Source organism: Oncorhynchus gorbuscha, linkage group LG02 (assembly GCF_021184085.1).
Source record: "Oncorhynchus gorbuscha isolate QuinsamMale2020 ecotype Even-year linkage group LG02, OgorEven_v1.0, whole genome shotgun sequence".
Classification (NCBI taxonomy): Eukaryota; Metazoa; Chordata; class Actinopteri; order Salmoniformes; family Salmonidae; genus Oncorhynchus; species Oncorhynchus gorbuscha.
The window spans coordinates 2,249,615-2,265,320 of record NC_060174.1 but is presented as its reverse complement, the minus strand read 5'-3'; the positions used below and the strand labels follow the sequence as shown (position 1 = coordinate 2,265,320).

The window sequence follows — 15,706 nt, the reverse complement described above, 5'->3', positions numbered from 1 at the left end:
AGTCCTCCCTAGGGGGAAACAGGTTGTCTGTCATCTTCCCGTGGCAGTCGCCCAATAAGGCAGGTTGTGTGTCCTCGGCACTGTTGTTGTCAGGGAAGGCAGTGGAGGGGTGAAGGTCACACAGTTTGGTGTTAATTTTATAGAGGTCCAGGGCTCTGATGGCCGCCGCGTTGTGATCCAGCGGTTGAAAACCAAGACACGAAGCACAGAACTCATTCGTGCAGGCCCCATTTCCACAGCCCTTTGTTAACTGGCCAAAGTAGCGCTCAATTAGATGCTTTGCAGCCGCTCTCTTCCTGTACAGGACATTCAAACAGGAAGTGACAAGTTTTTAGTATGACAACCACCGAAAAGGAAACTTGCTCCCCACAGAACTAACACTGTCATTTCAGCAAGCCGTGACACCCACCACCTCCAATTGTTCTGACATTGTTTCTGTCGTTAGAAATGGATATGATTAGCATTCCTGCAACATTATTTGGTTGAAATATAATTTAATCTCTGAGAAATTGAGCTAATTGACTGCACCTAAATTTATAGGATTCATATAATCTTCAATAAAATGTAGTACCTAACATCCAATTTGGACCAAACTTTTTTTCTACCAATGAGTTAGAACATGAAGAATTTAAATAAAATGGTCAAATGTCAATTTATGTGAATCCTATAAAACAAAAAAATGGACAACTTGGGTGCAATCAATTATCTTAATTTCTCAACTCAAATTATAATTCAACAAAACAATGCAGCAGGAACACTAATCTGAGCTGTTCCTCCTAATCTGATCTGATCTTAATCTGATTTTCTTAATCTGATCTGTTCTTCTTAATCTGATCTGTTCTTCTTAATCTGATCTGTTCTTCTTAATCTGATCTGTTCTTCTTAATCTGATCTGTTCTTCTTAATCTGATCTGTTCTTCTTAATCTGATCTGTTCTTCTTAATCTGATCTGTTCTTAATCTGATCTGTTCTTCTTAATCTGATCTGTTCTTCTTAATCTGATCTGTTTCTTACAATTTCAGAACAATCTGAGACGGTGGGTGTCAAACTCCTGTGCTTTTTTGAGGTGGAACGACCTCAGAACGACCCCCATAACAGAGAGGATACATTATATTTACAATTTTGTTTAAAAAGCACAACAAAAAAAAACAATAAAAACAGTAAGAATAAACGTGCAACGCAACAACTATGAACGTACTCATGAGTTAAAAACCACAGCACAACATGCATTTGGACTGAAAATGGAGACCGTCTACAATTTAGCTCCCACGTTGCCAATTGGTCCATGCCAAAAATGACACGTTTAAAAAAAGTAATTAAAAATAACTGAATCACCACGGTGACAAGACATATCAAATCAGCATGGCGATATCTAGCCTTACATGTTCAGTCCAAATAGCACTAAGAGAATAATATGGGACATGGGTATTGGCAGTAGTAACATTCCTGTACCTCTCACTTACATTCGGCTTGTTTTCACGTCCTCCGATGTAGGCAACGGTCTGAAACAAGACGGGAGGATGTTAACAAACTAACCTTTGATTTAGAAATGTTTATATATGAGGCTTCTGAAGGACTGAATACAAGTTCATAACTAGGCCAACGAATAAGCAGCTATATAGGAGGATAACTACTTCATATTCACTTGCTGTCTTCGTCATGGTCAGTCACTCGGGATATGGCTACTGCTGCCTAGAGGTATGTTTTCCAACCCATATCTCACGCCGGCTCCACGGTGTCAATGGAACAACGCATTCTGACCCCAGTGCAGCTCAGATAAGCAGATGTATGGTCAATCTGTACACAGTTACAGAGAGGCTCTGCAGATGTCAGGACCATACTTCTGGCGGTCGCAGAGCTCCTGTAGGAGAGGTGAGTTTGTGTTTATACGGACAAACTGTCCCCACTTACTGTCAACCAATCAAGGCGCGTGGTGATGAGAGGCGCGTGGTGATGAGGCGCGTGGTGATGAGAGAGAGGCGCGTGGTGATGAGGCGCGTGGTGATGAGAGAGAGGCGCGTGGTGATGCGGGAGGCGCGTGGTGATGCGGGAGGCGCGTGGTGATGCGGGAGGCGCGTGGTGATGCGGGAGGCGCGTGGTGATGCGGGAGGCGCGTGGTGATGCGGGAGGCGCGTGGTGATGCGGGAGGCGCGTGGTGATGCGGGAGGCGCGTGGTGATGCGGGAGGCGCGTGGTGATGCGGGAGGCGCGTGGTGATGAGAGAGGCGCGTGGTGATGCGGGAGGCGCGTGGTGATGCGGAGGCGCGTGGTGATGCCGTGATGCCGTGATGCCGGAGGCGCGTGGTGATGCCGGAGGCGCGTGGTGATGCGGGAGGCGCGTGGTGATGCGGGAGGCGCGTGGTGATGCGGGAGGCGCGTGGTGATGAGAGAGGCGCGTGGTGATGAGAGAGGCGCGTGGTGATGAGAGAGGCGCGTGGTGATGAGAGAGGCGCGTGGTGATGAGAGAGGCGCGTGGTGATGCGGGAGGCGCGTGGTGATGCGGGAGGCGCGTGGTGATGAGAGAGGCGCGTGGTGATGAGAGGGCGCGTGGTGATGAGAGAGGCGCGTGGTGATGAGTGATGAGAGAGGCGCGTGGTGATGAGAGAGGCGCGTGGTGATGAGAGAGGCGCGTGGTGATGAGAGAGGCGCGTGGTGATGAGAGAGGCGCGTGGTGATGAGAGAGGCGCGTGGTGATGAGAGAGGCGCGTGGTGATGAGAGAGGCGCGTGGTGATGAGAGAGGCGCGTGGTGATGAGAGAGGCGCGTGGTGATGAGAGAGGCGCGTGGTGATGCGGGAGGCGCGTGGTGATGCGGGAGGCGCGTGGTGATGCGGGAGGCGCGTGGTGATGCGGGAGGCGCGTGGTGATGCGGGAGGCGCGTGGTGATGAGAGAGGCGCGTGGTGATGAGAGAGGCGCGTGGTGATGAGAGAGGCGCGTGGTGACGGGGTACGGAACTGGATTTTGGTATCTGCGAGCCTACAGAGGCTCCGCAATTGCGTCAAATCAAATCTTATTTGTCACATACATGGTTAGCAGATTTGAATGAGAGTGTAGCAAAATGCTTGTGCTTCTAGTCCCGACAATGCAGTAATAACCAACGAGTAATCTAACCTAACAATACACACCCTCCGTACGGAACCTCCAGAACACATGGCCAGGTATAAAGCATAAATGGGCTTTGTGTGAACTAGCGTAACATTAGGGTCACCTATTTCTTGCAAAGTGAAACCCAGGATATCGAGAGCTTTGGGACATTCAATCTGCATTCAAATTGTTTTATGGAGTTGTTGACATAGACTCTTTTTCTCTACTGTGTTATTGACTTGGTAATTGTTTACTGCATGTGTAACTCTGTGTTGTTGTTTACTCCATGTGTAACTCTGTGTTGTTGTTTACTCCATGTGTAACTCTGTTGTTGTTGTTTACTCCATGTGTAACTCTGTTGTTGTTGTTTACTCCATGTGTAACTCTGTTGTTGTTGTTTACTCCATGTGTAACTCTGTGTTGTTGTTTACTCCATGTGTAACTCTGTTGTTGTTTACTCCATGTGTAACTCTGTGTTGTCTGTTCACACTGCTTTGCTTTATCTTGGCCAGGTCGCAGTTGCAAATGAGAACTTGTTCTCAACTAGCCTACCTGGTTAAATAAAGGTGTTCCCATGTGTAACTCTGTGTTGTTGTTTACTCCATGTGTAACTCTGTTGTTGTTTACTCCATGTGTAACTCTGTTGTTGTTTACTCCATGTGTAACTCTGTTGTTGTTTACTCCATGTGTAACTCTGTTGTTGTTTACTCCATGTGTAACTCTGTTGTTGTTTACTCCATGTGTAACTCTGTTGTTGTTTACTCCATGTGTAACTCTGTTGTTGTTTACTCCATGTGTAACTCTGTGTTGTCTGTTCACACTGCTTTGCTTTATCTTGGCCAGGTCGCAGTTGCAAATGAGAACTTGTTCTCAACTAGCCTACCTGGTTAAATAAAGGTGTTCTCAACTAGCCTACCTGGTTAAATAATGGTGTTCTCAACTAGCCTACCTGGTTAAATAAAGGTGTTCTCAACTAGCCTACCTGGTTAAATAAAGGTGAAATAAAAAAATTAAAAATAAACATAGCCTTGTTCTGTCCAACGTTCTCTACCTCAACCGATGACTGCTAAATAGTTGACCCTTTCTGCATTAAATATTTTTGACTCATCACATATGCTACTGCAACGGTTTGCTGTCGGCCATTTTATTCCTAGTTATATGTAAATACACCAGAAGACCAAAAGTATGTGGACACGTGCCTGTCAAACATTTCATTCCAAAATCATGAGCATTAATATGGAGTTGGTCCCCCCCTTTTGCTGCTATAACAGTCTTCAGTCTTCTGGGAAATATTTCCACTAGATGTTGGAACATTGCTGCTATAACAGCCTCCACTCTTCTGGGAAGGCTTTCCACTAGATGTAGGAACATTGCTGCTATAACAGCCTCCACTATTCTGGGAAGGCTTTCCACTAGATGTTGGAACATTGCGGCTATAACAGCCTCCACTCTTCTGGGAAGGCTTTCCACTAGATGTTGGAACATTGCTGCTATAACAGCCTCCACTCTTCTGGGAAGGCTTTCCACTAGATGTTGGAACATTGCTGCTATAACAGCCTCCACTCTTCTGGGAAGGCTTTCCACTAGATGTTGGAACATTGCTGCTATAACAGCCTCCACTCTTCTGGGAAGGCTTTCCACTAGATGTTGGAACATTGCTGCATGGGGACTTGCTTCCATTCAGCCACAAGAGCATTAGTGAGGTCAGGCACTGATGTTGGGTGATTAGGCCTGGTTCGCAGTCGACGTTCCAATTCATCCCAAAGGTGTTCGATGGGGTTTAGGTTAGGGCTTTGTGCAGGCCAATCAAGTTCTTCCACACCGATCTTGACAAACCATTTCTGTATGGACCTCTCTTTGTGCACGGGGGCATTGTCATGCTGAGACAGGAAAAGGCTTTCCCCAAACTGTTGTCACAAAGTTGGAAGCACAGAATCATCTAGAATGTCATTGTATGTTGTAGCGTTAAGATTTCCCTTCACTGGAACTAAGGGGCCCAAACCATGAAAAACAGACCCAGACCATTATTTATCCTCCATCAAACTTTACAGTTGTCCCTATACAGGTATGCTCTCCTGGCCAAACCCAGGTTCATCTGTCGGAGTGCCAGATGGTGATGCGTGAGAGTCCAATGGCGGCGAGTTTTACACCAATCCAGGCGACGCTTGGCATTGTGCATGGTGATCTTATTAGGCGTGTGTGCGGCTGCTCAGCCATGGAAACCCATTTCATGAAGCCCCCGACGAACAGTTATTGTGTTGACGTTGCTTCCAGGGGCAGTTTGAAACTCGGTAGTGAGTGTTGCAACCGAGGACAGACTATATGTAAGTGTTAAAGCATTCGGCGGTCCCTTTCTGAGAGCTTGTGTGGCCTTCAGTAAGGCCATTCTACTGCCAATGTTTTCCTACAGATTGCATGGCTGTGTGCTCAATTTTATACACCGGTCAGCGTGAACCTGAAATAACTGAATCCCCTAACTTGATGTCCAGATTACTCTGATATGTAAAGATAGACCCTTATAGTCACAAGCACTTGATATGCCAAAAGTGGACAAGTAAAAACCACTGCAAATGTGTATTTTGGCGATGTTTAGACATTCTGTTCATGCAATCGCGTCCTCGTCTTTCAGAGACAAGATTGCAGTCCAATAACATCCCCGTTGTTAGTTAGATAGATATTGTATGCTACCGACCTGTGAGTGCTGTCCCAGTCATGCAGGGCGGACTGTGTGTCTGTCTGTGGCAGAATCAGGTTTCCTTCGACAGTCTTGCTCTCATATCTTAGGCACTCTCCTATTATCTACGATTCGAACAGATGTTCTGCGGGCCGAATGATAAGGTACAACTTGTTGGCCAGCTTAAACTCCCGGGTCACAAAACATACTCGACCATTTTGTGTCAACACGGAGGTGTATCCCGGCATGCAGCGCATGGTGATCCTAAAACAACTCAACCAAAGCCAGTGCAGTTAAGAGATATTAGAGAGATGATGACAAAGGAATCCCATTGGGCAGTGAATGGAGAAATGGCAGACTGTCGACCAATCGCGTTCACGTCACGCGGTTACTAAACTAAAAGTCAGGCTTTGAATCGAGAAACCTGGCTATTTTCCCTCTAAACTACACTATTCCAAAGCTATATGATATCGTGGAAAATATTTGTAATGCTGTACTTCCTTGTTCACGAAATTCTTGCTAATGTTGCGTTTTTGATCGACGCCCAATTAACTCCCATTCACTATTGCATGGGTAATTTAAACAATGCACTACGACGCATGGGCAACGTACACAATGACCATTAACATAATATCCATGGAGTTTCCCATCTCCTCTAAAGTTTCTTTGGGATAAGGTTTAGGGAATGGACGTCCCGAGCATCCTCTTTAGCACATGTCACGTCACGATGACACAATAGATTGTATTTGGATTATATTTAACATAAACGTTTTAAAATATTTCATTTGGAATAAATAAATGAAAATAAATAAATAATTGTGCACCTTATCTTTGTAAGAAAATAGGTGAGAAAGCTAAAATAAAAACATAAATACAATCCTAAATAAAATACAATAGAGACAGAATAGATCTCCAAATCAAAACAACAACCTTCTTGAGCAGCAGATGACACTAGTTATTAGAGTCCTGAGCAGCAGATGGCAGTGGTTATTAGAGTCCTGAGCAGCAGATGGCAGTGGTTATTAGAGTCCTGAGCAGCAGATGGCAGTGGTTATTACAGTCCTGAGCAGCAGATGGCAGTGGTTATTACAGTCCTGAGCAGCAGATGGCAGTGGTTATTACAGTCCTGAGCAGCAGATGGCAGTGGTTATTAGAGTCCTGAGCAGCAGATGGCAGTGGTTATTAGAGTCCTGAGCAGCAGATGGCAGTGTTTATTACAGTCCTGAGCAGCAGATGGCAGTGGTTATTAGAGTCCTGAGCAGCAGTACATCAGTCTGAGTAGAATATAATATAGTATAATAGAAAGGTATAATGTTTATAGTATATTTGTCAAGGATGTCAAATCAAATCAAATGTTATTGTTTACATACACATGGTTAGCAGATGTCATTGCGAGTGTAGCGAAATGCTTGTGCTTCTAGTTCCGACAATGCAGTAATAACCAACAAGTAATCTAACTACAACTACCTTATACACACAAGTGTAAAGGAATGAATAAGAATATACACATATGAATATATGGATGAGCGATGGCCGAGCGGCATCGGCAAGATGCAGTAGATGGTGTAGAGTACAGTATATACATATGAGATCAGTAGTGTAGGGTATGTAAACATTATATAAAGTGGCATTGTTTAAAGTAACTAGTGATACATTTATTACATCCAATTTTTTATTATTAAGTGGCTAGAGATTTGAGTCAGTATGTTGGCGGCAGCAGCCACTCAATGTTAGTGATGGCTGTTTAACAGTCTGATGGCCTTGAGATAGAAGCTGTTTAACAGTCTGATGGCCTTGAGATAGAAGCCAGTCTCTCGGTCCCAGCTTTGATGCACCTGTACTGACCTCGCCTTCTGGATGATAGCGGGGTGAACAGGCAGTGGCTCGGGTGGTTGTTGTCCTTGATGATCTTTATGGCCTTCCAGTGACATCAGGTGGTGTAGGTGTCCTGGAGGGCAGGTAGTTTGCCCCTGGTGATGCGTTGTTGTCTACGAAGGTAACTCCTATCCCTGTTCGGGAGGTTGATGTCCTTGATGATCTTTATGGCCTTCCAGTGACATCAGGTGGTGGTGATGCGTAGACAGTTGTTGTCTACCGAAGGTTCGGGAGGTTGACTTGCCACCACCAATCCCTTTTTCCTTTTCTGTTTGTTCTGTCTGTGTTCCTTTTTATACCTGGTTTCATTTGCATTTATTTATGTGTGTGTATCGGGCACCTGTTGCCTGCCTTAGATTAAGCTTGTGTGTTTTTTGCGCTCGATTATCTTTGATGTTTGTTGTTTTCACTATTACGCACGTTTATGTAAAGTGTCGGAACTGTGTTTGTTCTTCCATGGCGTTTGCACGAGTTTCTGAATATCAAGAGCATAGTTTTTTGGATTTTTGTCTGTGCCATTCTTGTATTGGTGGACTATATGATTAAACACGCTTCTCAGACATCTCCTGCGCCTGACTCCTACACCTCTCACCGAGATGCACCTTATCACAGTTGTGCAGACCTCACTACCCTCAGTATCCACATGTTTAAGTCTGGATACTGTTGTAATAGATCAGCTGAGACGGTAGGTATTGGTCTGTGTATATCTGAGTGTGTATTTCTTTATTTTACTAGGTAAGTCAATTAAGAACAAATTCTTATTTACAATGACGGTCTACCCTGGACGACGCTGGGCCTATTGTGCGCCACGCTATGGGACTCCCAATCACGGCCATGTGATACAGCCTGGATTCAAACCAGGGACAGTAGTGACACCTCTTGCACTGAGACCGCCTTAGACCATCTCAGATGAGAAGAGCTGAACAACAGAGGGTGTCAGGATGGTCTCCAAGATGGCGTAGCAGTTGGACGTGTGTCTTGTCCCGTCCTGTCCCATGTATATATCGTTTTCTTCTTATATCTTAATCTCACTTTCCATCTGAGTGGCTACTCCTGGCTAACGTCTCCATCCTGTAGCTAGTTGTCAGTTAGCACCAGTCCACACCGTAGCCTGGAATTCCTGCCAGTCAACCTCAACCCAGAGCATCGGCCCAACCACATATTCCTACCCCAAGCTCTGCTAGCCAAGCTGCTATCTGAGGTCCAACAGCCAAGTTAGCCTGGAATGGGGAAAAATAACAGCCAATCTTTACCTCTTTTGCCAATTGGCCCAGACCCTTTAATGCTGACACGGAGCCCCGCCGATCCATCACCACTGGTCTGCCGACGTAACCATCCGAGGTGGTCTCTTCCGTTGCGATGTCTCCGGATGCCCATCCGCTTGCTGGCTGAATCGCAGTGTCTCCAGTTCACCTAGCGTAGCAGTGACGGAATTTGGCTCCCTGACTCATTTTGTTCTACCCAATGGGACCCTATGATCACTCGGCTACACATGCCCCTAGCACCACTCCCATTCCCCAGGCGGTCTCATTTGTTGACTTCTGTAACTGTGAAAGCCATGGTTTCATGCATGTTAACATTATAAGCGTCCTCCCTAAGTTTGTTTTATTCACTGCTTTAGCACACTCCGCCAACCCTGATATCCTAGCCATGTCTGAATCCTGGCTTAGGAAGGCCACCAAAAATCCTGAAATTTCCATCCCTAATGTCACACCCTGACCATAGTTTGCTTTGTATGTTTCTATGTTTTGTTTGGTCAGGGTGTGATCTGAATGCGCATTCTATGTTGTGTGTCTAGTTTGTCTATTTCTATGTTTGGCCTGATATGGTTCTCAATCAGAGGCAGGTGTTAGTCATTGTTTCTGATTGGGAACCATATTTAGGTAGCCTGTTTTGTGTTGGGTTTTGTGGGTGGTTGTTTCCTGTCTTTGTGTTTGTTGCACCAGATAGGGCTGTTTCGGTTTTTCCACATTTATTGTTTTGTATTATGTTCATGTTTAGTTTTCTTATTAAAAAGCATGAACTTCAACCACGTTGCATTTTGGTCCACCTCTCCTTCCCAGGAGGAAAGCTGTAACACCTAACTATAACATCTTTCGACAAGATATAACTGCCAAAGGGGGCGGTGTTGCAGTCTACTGCTGAGACAGCCTGCAGAGTTCTGTCATACAATCCAGGTCTGTGCCCAAACAATTCGAGCTTCTACTTTTAAAAATCCACCTTTCCAGTGAGAGCGTACCAAGTAATTAGGCGTCACTCTAAAGCGGGAAGGTGGAATAAACGAGTCAGGAGTAGGTTTTTCTGATTGAACACGGTTCTCTATTGAGGGTATTTTGTCAACAAAAACATTCTAACATAATCAATGAAAAATCTTCCAAGGAAAAAACACACATCTTCTCCAGATGAAACAAGAACACAATAGGATCATCTTTACACCACAACAAACATAAATCACGGGTTTATCACCGTCTTCGTGGTTCTTTCAGCACAGCTTCTCTCTCTCGGTGGACATCTTCCAGAGATAGTTTCCCCTTCTCTGCTGGTTCCATTCTCTCTTTTATAGGGGAAGGAGAGTATCTCATTAGTACCGTCAGCTGTGCTTAATTGACGCCGCAGCCCGTCTGGTGTTCAACCTTCCCAAGTTCTCTCACGTCACCCCACTCCTCCGTTCTCTCCACTGGCTTCCAGTTGAAGCTCGCATCCGCTACAAGACCATGGTGCTTGCCTACGGAGCTGTGAGGGGAACGGCACCTCAGTACCTCCAGGCTCTGATCAGGCCCTACACCCAAACAAGGGCACTGCGTTCATCCACCTCTGGCCTGCTCGCCTCCCTACCACTGAGGAAGTACAGCTCCCGCTCAGCCCAGTCAAAACTGTTCGCTGCTCTGGCCCCCCAATGGTGGAACAAACTCCCTCACGATGCCAGGACAGCGGAGTCAATCACCACCTTCCGGAGACACCTGAAACCCCACCTCTTTAAGGAATACCTAGGATAGGATAAGTAATCCCTCTCACCCCCCCCTTTAAGATTTAGATGCACTATTGTAAAGTGACTGTTCCACTGGATGTCATAAGGTGAATGCACCAATTTGTAAGTCGCTCTGGATAAGAGCGTCTGCTAAATGACTTAAATGTAAATGTAAATGTCTGGTTTCCTTGTCTCCCATGCTTTGTTGGGCTACTATCCATGAGCCCAGCCTGCCTCTAGTGGTCCTTCCACATACCTTCCCCCCCAGGACTGAACCGGAGGGTCGGGTGCCAGACGCCGCGTCGGGACAGTGCGTCTGCATTCCCGTTCCTCGATCCGGGCCTGTGGATGACATGGAAAGAGAACGGTTGTAAAGACAAAAACCATCTGGCTATTCTGTTGTTATTGTTTCCCTTACCAGCCATCCACGTGAGGGGCGCATGGTCAGTAACTAATGCAAACTTCCGACCCAGTAGGTAGTACCGGAGATAATCGAGGGCCCACTTAATGGGTAAGGCCTCTTTCTCTACGGTCGCATACCTCTGTTCCCGATCGCTGAGTTTCCTACTAATGAAGAGAATCGGCTTCTCTGCTTCACCTTCACCCTGAGCTAGTACGGCCCCGAGCCCTGTATCCGAGGCGTCGACCTGCACAATGAACTCTTGTGAGAAGTCCGGAGCCTGTAGAACGGGATCAGAACACAGGCCATCTTTTAACAATTGAAAGGCCTCTTCCGTCTCGTCTTTCCACTCTACCTGGTTTGGCAGGTTTTTCCTGATGAGGTTTGTGAGGGGGTTGGCATTGGTTGCATATCCCGGGATAAAACGGCGATAATATCCTGTTATCCCTAAGAAGGCCCGAACGTCTCGCTTGGTCCGGGGTAGAGGCCAGTCACGAATTGCCCTGGTCTTCTCTGCCTGCGGGCGTATTTTCCCATTCCCCACGGTATACCCCAGGTATTCCGCTTCGGACAGGCCCAGGCAGCATTTATTTGGATTGGCTGTCAACCCTGTGGCTTCCAAACTCACGAGCACCGCCCGTAATCGCAGGAGGTGACTATCCCAGTCCTCGCTGTGGATGACCACATCGTCTATGTACGCCGCTGCATACTCTTGATGGGGCCGTAGAATTGCATCCATGAGGCGTTGGAAGGTTGCAGCGGCTCCGTGCAGTCCGAAGGGCATCCTCACATACTGGAAAAGCCCCTCTGGGGTGGCGAAGGCAGTCTTTGGGCAATCCTCCGGAGCCACCGGGACTTGCCAATATCCCTTTGTCAAATCCAGGGTAGTGATGAACTTGGCCCTTCCTAAGCGCTCCAAGAGTTCATCCACACAGGGCATGCATCGAATGTAGAGATGGCATTCACGCCCCTAAAGTCATTGCAGAGTCTCATACTACCATCGGCTTTGGGGACCAGGACTATGGGCCTGGACCACTCGCTCGTCGAGGGCTCGATCACGCCCATCCTCAACATCTCCCTCACCTCGTTCTTAGCGATGATAGAGACAGTAGATCTAGCTGGTCTGTCATAATATAATAGCGACAGTAGATCTAGCTGGTTCATTATATTATAATAGAGACAGTCATGGTATATTATAATAGAGACAGTAGATCTAGCTGGTCTGTCATATTATAATAGAGACAGTAGATCTAGCTGGTCTGTCATAATATAATAGAGACAGTAGATCTAGCTGGTCTGTCATATTATAATAGAGACAGTAGATCAAGCTGGTCTGTCATAATATAATAGAGACAGTAGATCTAGCTGGTCTGTCATATTATAATAGAGACAGTAGCTGGTCTGTCATAATATAATAGAGACAGTAGATCTGCTCTGTCATAATATAATAGCGACAGTAGATCTAGCTGGTTCATTATATTATAATAGAGACAGTAGATCTAGCTGGTCTGTCATATTATAATAGAGACAGTAGATCTAGCTGGTCTGTCATAATATAATAGAGACAGTAGATCTAGCTGGTCTGTCATAATATAATAGAGACAGTAGATCTAGCTGGTCTGTCATAATATAATAGAGACAGTAGATCTAGCTGGTCTGTCATATTATAATAGAGACAGTAGATCTAGCTGGTCTGTCATAATATAATAGAGACAGTAGATCTAGCTGGTCTGTCATATTATAATAGAGACAGTAGATCTAGCTGGTCTGTCATATTATAATAGAGACAGTAGATCTAGCTGGTCTGTCATAATATAATAGAGACAGTAGATCTAGCTGGTCTGTCATAATATAATAGAGACAGTAGATCTAGCTGGTCTGTCATAATATAATAGAGACAGTAGATCTAGCTGGTCTGTCATATTATAATAGAGACAGTAGATCTAGCTGGTCTGTCATATTATAATAGAGACAGTAGATCTAGCTGGTCTGTCATAATATAATAGAGACAGTAGATCTAGCTGGTCTGTCATAATATAATAGAGACAGTAGATCTAGCTGGTCTGTTATATTATAATAGAGACAGTAGAACTAGCTGGTCTGTCATATTATAATAGAGACAGTAGATCTAGCTGGTCCGTCATAATATAATAGAAACAGATGATCGAGCTGGTCTGTCATAATATAATAGAGACAGTAGATCTAGCTGGTCTGTCATAATATAATAGAGACAGTAGATCTAGCTGGTCTGTCATAATATAATAGAGACAGTAGATCTAGCTGGTCTGTCATATTATAATAGAGACAGTAGATCTAGCTGGTCTGTCATATTATAATAGAGACAGTAGATCTAGCTGGTCTGTCATAATATAATAGAGACAGTAGATCTAGCTGGTCTGTCATAATATAATAGAGACAGTAGATCTAGCTGGTCTGTCATAATATAATAGAGACAGTAGATCTAGCTGGTCTGTCATAATATAATAGAGACAGTAGATCTAGCTGGTTCATTATATTATAATAGAGACAGTAGATCTAGCTGGTCTGTCATAATATAATAGAGACAGTAGATCTAGCTGGTCTGTCATATTATAATAGAGACAGTAGATCTAGCTGGTCTGTCATAATATAATAGAGACAGTAGATCTAGCTGGTCTGTCATAATATAATAGAGACAGTAGATCTAGCTGGTCTGTCATAATATAATAGAGACAGTAGATCTAGCTGGTCTGTCATAATATAATAGAGACAGTAGATCTAGCTGGTCTGTCATAATATAATAGAGACAGTAGATCTAGCTGGTCTGTCATATTATAATAGAGACAGTAGATCTAGCTGGTCTGTCATAATATAATAGAGACAGTAGATCTAGCTGGTCTGTCATAATATAATAGAGACAGTAGATCTAGCTGGTCTGTCATAATATAATAGAGACAGTAGATCTAGCTGGTCTGTCATAATATAATAGAGACAGTAGATCTAGCTGGTCTGTCATAATATAATAGAGACAGTAGATCTAGCTGGTCTGTCATAATATAATAGAGACAGTAGATCTAGCTGGTCTGTCATATTATAATAGAGACAGTAGATCTAGCTGGTCTGTCATAATATAATAGAGACAGTAGATCTAGCTGGTCTGTCATATTATAATAGAGACAGTAGATCTAGCTGGTCTGTCATAATATAATAGAGACAGTAGATCTAGCTGGTCTGTCATAATATAATAGAGACAGTAGATCTAGCTGGTCTGTCATATTATAATAGAGACAGTAGATCTAGCTGGTCTGTCATAATATAATAGAGACAGTAGATCTAGCTGGTCTGTCATAATATAATAGAGACAGTAGATCTAGCTGGTCTGTCATAATATAATAGAGACAGTAGATCTAGCTGGTCTGTCATAATATAATAGAGACAGTAGATCTAGCTGGTCTGTCATAATATAATAGAGACAGTAGATCTAGCTGGTCTGTCATAATATAATAGAGACAGTAGATCTAGCTGGTCTGTCATATTATAATAGAGACAGTAGATCTAGCTGCACTGTCATAATATAATAGAGACAGTAGATCTAGCTGGTCTGTCATAATATAATAGAGACAGTAGATCTAGCTGGTCTGTCATAATATAATAGAGACAGTAGATCTAGCTGGTCTGTCATATTATAATAGAGACAGTAGATCTAGCTGGTCTGTCATAATATAATAGAGACAGTAGATCTAGCTGGTCTGTCATATTATAATAGAGACAGTAGATCTAGCTGGTCTGTCATATTATAATAGAGACAGTAGATCTAGCTGGTCTGTCATATTATAATAGAGACAGTAGATCTAGCTGGTCTGTCATAATATAATAGAGACAGTAGATCTAGCTGGTCTGTCATAATTATAATAGAGACAGTAGATCTAGCTGGTCTGTCATAATATAATAGAGACAGTAGATCTAGCTGGTCTGTCATATTATAATAGAGACAGTAGATCTAGCTGGTCTGTCATAATAATATAGAGACAGTAGATCTAGCTGGTCTGTCATATTATAATAGAGACAGTAGATCTAGCTGGTCTGTCATAATATAATAGCGACAGTAGATCTAGCTGGTTCATTATATTATAATAGAGACAGTAGAACTAGCTGGTCTGTCATATTATAATAGAGACAGTAGATCTAGCTGGTCCGTCATAATATAATAGAAACAGATGATCGAGCTGGTCTGTCATAATATAATAGAGACAGTAGATCTAGCTGGTCTGTCATAATATAATAGAGACAGTAGATCTAGCTGGTCTGTCATAATATAATAGAGACAGTAGATCTAGCTGGTCTGTCATATTATAATAGAGACAGTAGATCTAGCTGGTCTGTCATAATATAATAGAGACAGTAGATCTAGCTGGTCTGTCATAATATAATAGAGACAGTAGATCTAGCTGGTCTGTCATAATATAATAGAGACAGTAGATCTAGCTGGTCTGTCATAATATAATAGAGACAGTAGATCTAGCTGGTCTGTCATAATATAATAGAGACAGTAGATCTAGCTGGTCTGTCATAATATAATAGAGACAGTAGATCTAGCTGGTCTGTCATATTATAATAGAGACAGTAGATCTAGCTGGTCTGTCATAATATAATAGAGACAGTAGATCTAGCTGGTCTGTCATATTATAATAGAGACAGTAGATCTAGCTGGTCTGTCATAATATAATA

The 15,706-nt window shown here is 43.8% G+C and overlaps 1 long non-coding RNA gene across 1 annotated transcript; it reads right to left on the bottom strand.

Moving 5' to 3' along the window:
• On the bottom strand, positions 1-6,054 carry LOC123996156. The gene is made up of 3 exons (XR_006831951.1): positions 5,775-6,054; positions 1,464-1,502; positions 1-296 (listed from the first exon to the last, which is right to left on the bottom strand). It is a non-coding gene; the product is annotated as an uncharacterized LOC123996156 (long non-coding RNA).
• Positions 6,055-15,706: the final 9,652 nt, after the last annotated feature.